At 47.7% G+C, this 6,702-nt stretch overlaps 1 non-coding gene across 1 annotated transcript; it reads left to right on the top strand.

Annotated features, from left to right (window-relative positions):
• Positions 1-666: 666 nt before the first annotated feature.
• LOC136312348 (U6 spliceosomal RNA) lies at positions 667-778 on the top strand. Its single transcript, XR_010726946.1, has one exon. It is a non-coding gene; the product is annotated as a U6 spliceosomal RNA (small nuclear RNA).
• Positions 779-6,702: the final 5,924 nt, after the last annotated feature.

Below are 6,702 nucleotides of genomic sequence, written 5' to 3'. Positions count from 1 at the left end.
TTCACACATAAAACATCTTCTAACCCTTACAATAATAACCCTATGACACTGAGTATTATTAGCACCCCATGTTATAGGTGAGGAAACTGGGGCATGGAACGGTTGAGAATGTTGCCCAAGTTTACTCAACTGTCAGCCTTATCATCACTTCCGGGTAGGCTCAGTCCAGTTCAAGTATTGGTTGTGTTTCTTCTGAGATCGAGGGAAAATAATGCACAGTGTGGTTAAGAGAATGGACTTACGTAGTCAGACATATCTGGGTTCAAATTCCAGTTCTAACCCAGGTGGGCTGTGTGAACGTGGGCAAGTGTATTAGATATCTATTGCTACGTAACAAATCACTCCAGCCTTTGGCTGCTTAACACACAATGGTTATCTGACAGTTTCTGTGGGTCCGGGACCTGGGAGTAGCTTCACTGGATGTTCTGGTCCAGCGTCTCTCCCAAGGTTGTGTCAGAATGTCATCTGACGCTGCAGTCACTCCAAGGTTCAGCTGGGGAAGGAGCTGCTTCCGAGTCCACTCACGTGTCCCCCTCCACAGGACTGCGTCACTGTATGAGCTGCCAGCTGGCTTCGCTCACGGTGAGTGTCCAAGGGACAGTGAGAGAGAGCACCCAAGATGGAAGTCACTGTTTTTTTATGACCCGGTCTCAGACGTGACATTCTGTGCTGCTTTCAACAGCGCATATACTAACGTTGGAATGATACAGAGAAGATTAGCATGGCCCCAGCACAAGGATGACATGCAATTTCGTGAAGGGTTCTATTAAAAATTTTTTTAAAAAAGTGATATTCTATTACTTCTACCCTATTCTATTCATTAGAAATGAGGCAAAAAAGTCCAGCCCATATGAGGATGGTAGCCATCACACCAAGAAGGTGAGCAGCAGGAGGGAGTGATTGGGCATATTAGAGGCTGCCAGCCACAGCAAGTCACCGAGACTGCTCAGCCTCAGTTCCTTCAGCATAAAATGGCAATTGTGCCTGACCTGTGGCGGTGCAGTGGGTAAAGCATTTGACCTGGAACATTGAGGTGGCCAGTTCAAACCCCTGGGCTTGCCGGGTCAAGGCACATACGAGAAACAACTACTATCAGTTGATGCTTCTTACTTCCCCCCACTCCTTCTCTCTCTCTCCTCTCTCTCAAAAAAAAAAAAAAAAAAAAAAAATCAATAACAAAATCTTAAAAAAAATAAAAAGGGAATTATAACAATATTTAACTCCAAAAGTTTTTCTAAGGCCTCATTGAGACAATGCTGACAAGAGATCAGAACAGGGCTGCCCAGAGAACAGTGAGCATTCCCTGAGTGTTAGTGACTGTCACAGGTGAGGCTGCCAGCGGCTCGCATGCAGGGACACTGCATCTTTCTTGATTACATCTGTCCCTTCAGTGCCTGCCTAGCTCCATACCTGGCGCTCCCGAGCCAGTGCCGGAGTGGGGATGAAGGAGCGGTGCTATCCTCAGAGAGCGCTCAGTTCACGACATTCCCAACCCCTGTGGGAGGGGCCTCCAGGAAACGTGGGCAGTGTCCTCTGCGAGCCAGCCAGGGCCAGAGTGTGCAGAGCACCCAGGAGTCTGGCGGCAATGTCCTCTGCGAGCCAGCCAGGGCCAGAGTGTGCAGAGCACCCAGGAGTCTGGCGGCAATGTCCTCTGCGAGCCAGCGAGGGCCAGATTGTGCAGAGCACCCAGGAGTCTGGCGGCAATGTCCTCTGCGAGCCAGCGAGGGCCAGAGTGTGCAGAGCACCCAGGAGTCTGGCGGCAATGTCCTCTGCGAGCCAGCGAGGGCCAGAGTGTGCAGAGCACCCAGGAGTCTGGTCACTGCTGACTCAGCCTACTCTTTTGTTGTTGGTTTTTTTTTGTTTGTTTGTTTTTTGAGTGAGTGAGTGGAGGAGAGATACAGAAATAGACTCCTGTATGTGGCTGACCAGTATGCACCCGGCAACCTAGTCTCAGGCTGATGCTCTGCCCACTGTAGCTGCTCACAACCAAGCCGTGTTTAGGGCGAGGGAGAGGCTCCACAAGGCCATCCTCAGTGCCAGGTGTGCTCAATCAGGCAATGTCTGGGGGAGGAGAAGTGAGAGGGAGAGAAGGGGAAGGGAGAGATAAGCAGACTGTCACTTCTCCTCTGTGCCCTGACTGGGAATCGAACATGGGACTTCTACATGCCGGGTGGATGCTGTACTGCTGGGCCAACCAGCCAGGGCCGACTCTCAGCCTACTCTACCCAGAGACGGTCGAGCAATGGTTACCACCGGGGCTTGGTCCTGGGTGTGAATCCAGCCCTGCTCCTGTAAGCCCTGGGTTGGTAGGTCTGCTCCCAAGACTGGTCCCAGGAGAGGCTGGCACGGGATCCAGATTGCCGGACCACCCACATATGGTGACAGTAACTGCTTGTGGCTCCCTGAGGCTTGTCATCAAGGAACAGCATGTTGCCCTCTAGGGTGCCTGGCAATGGTAGCAGCTGCTCAGGCATTACTGAGGCATCACCAGCTTAGAGCTCAGGGAGGGGGGGGGTGTCCTGGCCGACGGACCGCACACCCAGCCAGACCGCAGACCAGGAAGGGAGACCGCAGACCAGGAAGGGAGACCGCAGACCAGGAAGGGAGACCGTGCACTGCAGAGAAGCGGGCTGTGCTGAAAGGACGCCGCAGGCTGGAGTCACGGGTCTGACTCACAGCTCAGCCGCCAGTCTGTTCGTGACTTTGGGCACACTGCTGGGCTTCTCTTCATCTCTGGCGCCTCGTCCACAAAATGACCTTCCATCTCGCACAGAGGTGAGAAACAGGCGTACAGGTGTGCAGGGCCTGGCACACGGTAGGTGCTCTCTGAGTAAACCATCCCTGTCACCAGCACAGCCTGTGCCCGTCAGTGCAACCATCCCTGTCGGGTGCGAGGGTGCTTAGGGAAAGAAAACCATGGAGAGCGAAGTGGTCTGTTTTCGTTTGTAAATTTTATTGAAGTGTATACACACATAAAAACGTGCCTGTATCCTAAGTATTCAGCCAGATGAACTTTCACAGGGTGAGTACACATGCATAACCAGCATGTGATCAAGAAACAGAACATGAGCATCACCCCAGAAATCCACTTTCTGTTCCCTCCCAGTTCTCTGTGAGGAGAACCTCTATGCTCAAACCTAATAATACTTTTTAACTTTTTTTTTTTTTTTTTTTTTTTTTTTTTACTGATTTCAGAGAGAGGAAGGGAGGGAGCAGGAGAGAGACAGGAACATCTGTCTTTTTCTGTATGTGCCCGACTGGGGACCAAACCGGTAACCTCTGAGCTCTGGGACGATGCTCTACCAGTGGTTCTCAAACTTTTTGAAGTCGGGGGGCATTTAAAATCCTACAAATAATTGTAGGCACACTATATACAAATTTCTGAGAAATATAATAATTAAGTCAAATATTAAAGAAAAAAATAAAGTTCAAGCATGCTTTTATGGTAATTAAACAAAATAAATACAACAACATTAAATTTATTCTGACATTAAAAAACATTTTATGGTACATTTTTTGAGTTCTGCTTTTTAGAATTTGTAAAAAAGAGGGGTTAAAAATTTTAAAAATGGCAAAAAAGTTATCTTTTTATATATATAGATACATTCTTAGTAAGATTTAGTAAATTTGGCAGGTCCCAGTGCAAATCTGTTAAGTTTTTTCACTCATGTGTTTATGAGAAACATGAGTCTGATGTGTCCTAGCGATTTCTTCAATGTTTGGGCATATATTTGAAAGGCAAACTCTCATTTCCTCGTCAATACGTTGAAGAATTCCTTTCTTTTTACTCTTAATTGTGTTGAGGGTAGAAAATCCTAATTCACATAAATAGAATGTTGAAAATTGTAGTAAAATGTTCAAAGCCTTTTTAGATATAGCCAGATATTCTTTTATAGAAATCCAAAAGGCTTCAAGAGACAATTTTTATGTTTAATCATCAATCCAAAACCCCCACCATAAATACCATCTTAACTTTACACCAAACAAAGGATAGAAGAAACTTGTCTCCAGTCTTTCCAGGGAACATGGGGGGTAGTGTAAACAATCCAGCACCACAGCTTAACAGCCTTTTGCAACCTAATCAGGCAAATGAGGTGGGGGGTTGGGCAGACTGTCAGCTTACAGCCAAACCCACACAACTCTGTCCCTCAAAAAATCTAAATTCCAAAAACCCTGTTGGTTTTTTGGTCCCCAACAGGCACATATTTCTCTGGAATACCATAGCGTGCACCTGGAAATCTTCTAGAGCGCACCAGTGTGCCCTGGCGCACACTTTGAGAACCACTGCTCTAACTAATCAAGCTACTGCATGCTCTCATCTAAGGCCCTGCTTTTATGCATTATTTAAATGGCATGAATGGTATGACCTCTTCTGTGCCTGTCTCTCTGAGTTCAGCCCAACGTGTGCATGGCACTCACACATGCTGTTGCTTGTGATTGGAGTTTGTTGGTTTTCATTGTTCTGCAGTGTTCCATCATGTCAATAGACTCCAATGTATTTATTCATTCTTTTGTTGATGGACCTTTGGGTTGTCTTCAGTTTGGGGTTCTTAAAAATAGTGGTGATGTGAACATTCTCATTGATTTTATTTTATTTTATTTTATTTTTGGTGACAGAGACAGAGAGAGACAGAGAGGAAGGGAGAGAGATGAGAAGCAGCAATTCTTCAATGCAGCACCTTAGTTGTTCATTGATTGCTTTCTCACATGTGCCTTGACCGGGAGGCTACAGCAGAGCGAGTGACCCCTTGCTCAAACCAGCGACCTTGGGCTCAAGCTGGTGAGCCTTGCTCAAAGCAGATGAGCCCGTGCTCAAGCTGGCGACCTCGGGGTTTAGAATCTGGGTCCTTCGTGTCCCAGTCTGATGCTCTAGCCACTGCACCACCGCCTGGTCAGGCTCTCATTGATGTTTTTATTTGATAAATGTAGGATGGAATTTCTGGGTCAGAGGTCATCCAGACTTACAGCTTTAGTGTTTATACACACCACTAGCAGTGCACAGGGGGGGTCTTCTTATTCTACATCCTAGTGCACACATGGGGTTGTCACTCTTTTTCATTTTAGTCATTCTAGTAGATGGGTAGTGCTGCTTTTTTTTTAAATTTAATTTTATTTTTTTAAAATTTTTATTTATTCATTTTAGAGAGGAGAGAGAGACAGACAGAGAGAGAGGAGAGAGAGACGGGGGGAGGAGCTGGAAGCATCAACTCCCATATGTGCCTTGACCAGGCAAGCCCAGGGTTTCAAACCGGCGACCTCAGCATTTCCAGGTCGACGCTTTATCCACTGTGCCACCACAGGTCAGGCCGGTAGTGCTGCTTTTAATTTTGACTGCTGGTTTTAATTTGCATTCCCTGATGTATGACGGGGAGGAGCACCTCTTCCTATGTTTAATGAACATTTGGGTATGAATCTAAGTTGTTTAATTTCTGTCCTCGACGGGACTCCTCTGGAGAACTGACATGACCCGCCCTCTGCCGGGTAGGAGTGCTGGCGTGAGACTGGGAAGGCACGAACGTGGCCGGGCCTGTGCTTCTGTTGTCCCCTGGCTGGCTCAGGGACAAAGATATTTGCTTTTCCTGGAAGGGGGTAACAGAGATCCTAGGCCCAGGCTCTAGCTTTGTGGGTGTCTAGGGGCCGGCACATGGCATCCCTTCTGCTGAGGTGGAGCACATGGACCACAGCTGAAGGGAAGCGGTCCCGGAGCCGGCAGATGGGGCTAGTGGCTTCCAGATGCCCCAGGTTCTCGGTCATGGCAGCGATGGCAGAACTCTCGGCAGGCCGGTTCCACCATGTCTGGGAGGCATTCCCAGAAGGCCTGCCTACGTCTGCTCCACCAGCCCTCCCAGTGATTTCATGAAGTCCTAAATCCCTGTGTTCATTTATTTCCTGTTTAAAACTGCCAGAGTGATTGTTATACCTGTAACTAAACCCTGACTGATGCATTGTCATACACTGATACCGCCATTTGGTGGTGGTGGGAGGATAATTTAAGACCAAAAAAGGGGAAGACCATATTCATAAACTGAAGGGCAATTTCTCAAAATTTTATTATATGAGTCTCACAAAAAGCTCCTTTTCTTTTCTTTCCTTTTTTTTTTTTTTACAGAGACAGAGAAAGAGTCAGAGAGAGGGATAGATAGGGACAGAGAGATAGGAACGGAGAGAGATGAGAAGCATCATCATCAGTTTTTTGTTGCGACGACACCTTAGTTGTTCATTGATTGCTTTCTCATATGTGCCTTGATTGTGGGCCTTCAGCAGACCGAGTAACCCCTTGCTTGAGCCAGCGACCTTGGGTCCAAGCTGGTGAGCTTTTGCTCAAACCAGATGAGCCCGCACTCAAGCTGGGAACCTCGAGGTCTCGAACCTGGGTCCTTTGCATCCCAGTTTGACACTCTATCCACTGCGCCACCGCCCGGTCAGGCTCAAAAAGCCCCTTTTCCATTTTGCATTTTGCTAGAGGAAATTTCAAAACAAGACATCGCACATCTATGAGGATGGCTAAACAGACTAGAGGGCTCTGAAGGAAGGATTGAGTTTGGAGGGGGAATTAAAAGGGAAAACAGGCCTGACCTGTGGTGGCGCAGTGGATAAAGTGTCGACCTGGAAATGCTGAGGTCACCGGTTCGAAACCCTGGGCTTGCCTGGTCAAGGCACATATGGGAGTTGATGCTTCCAGCTCCTCCCCCCTTCTCTCTC

Source organism: Saccopteryx bilineata, chromosome 8 (genome assembly GCF_036850765.1).
Source record: "Saccopteryx bilineata isolate mSacBil1 chromosome 8, mSacBil1_pri_phased_curated, whole genome shotgun sequence".
Classification (NCBI taxonomy): Eukaryota; Metazoa; Chordata; class Mammalia; order Chiroptera; family Emballonuridae; genus Saccopteryx; species Saccopteryx bilineata.
This window is presented reverse-complemented; position numbering and strand designations above follow the sequence as displayed.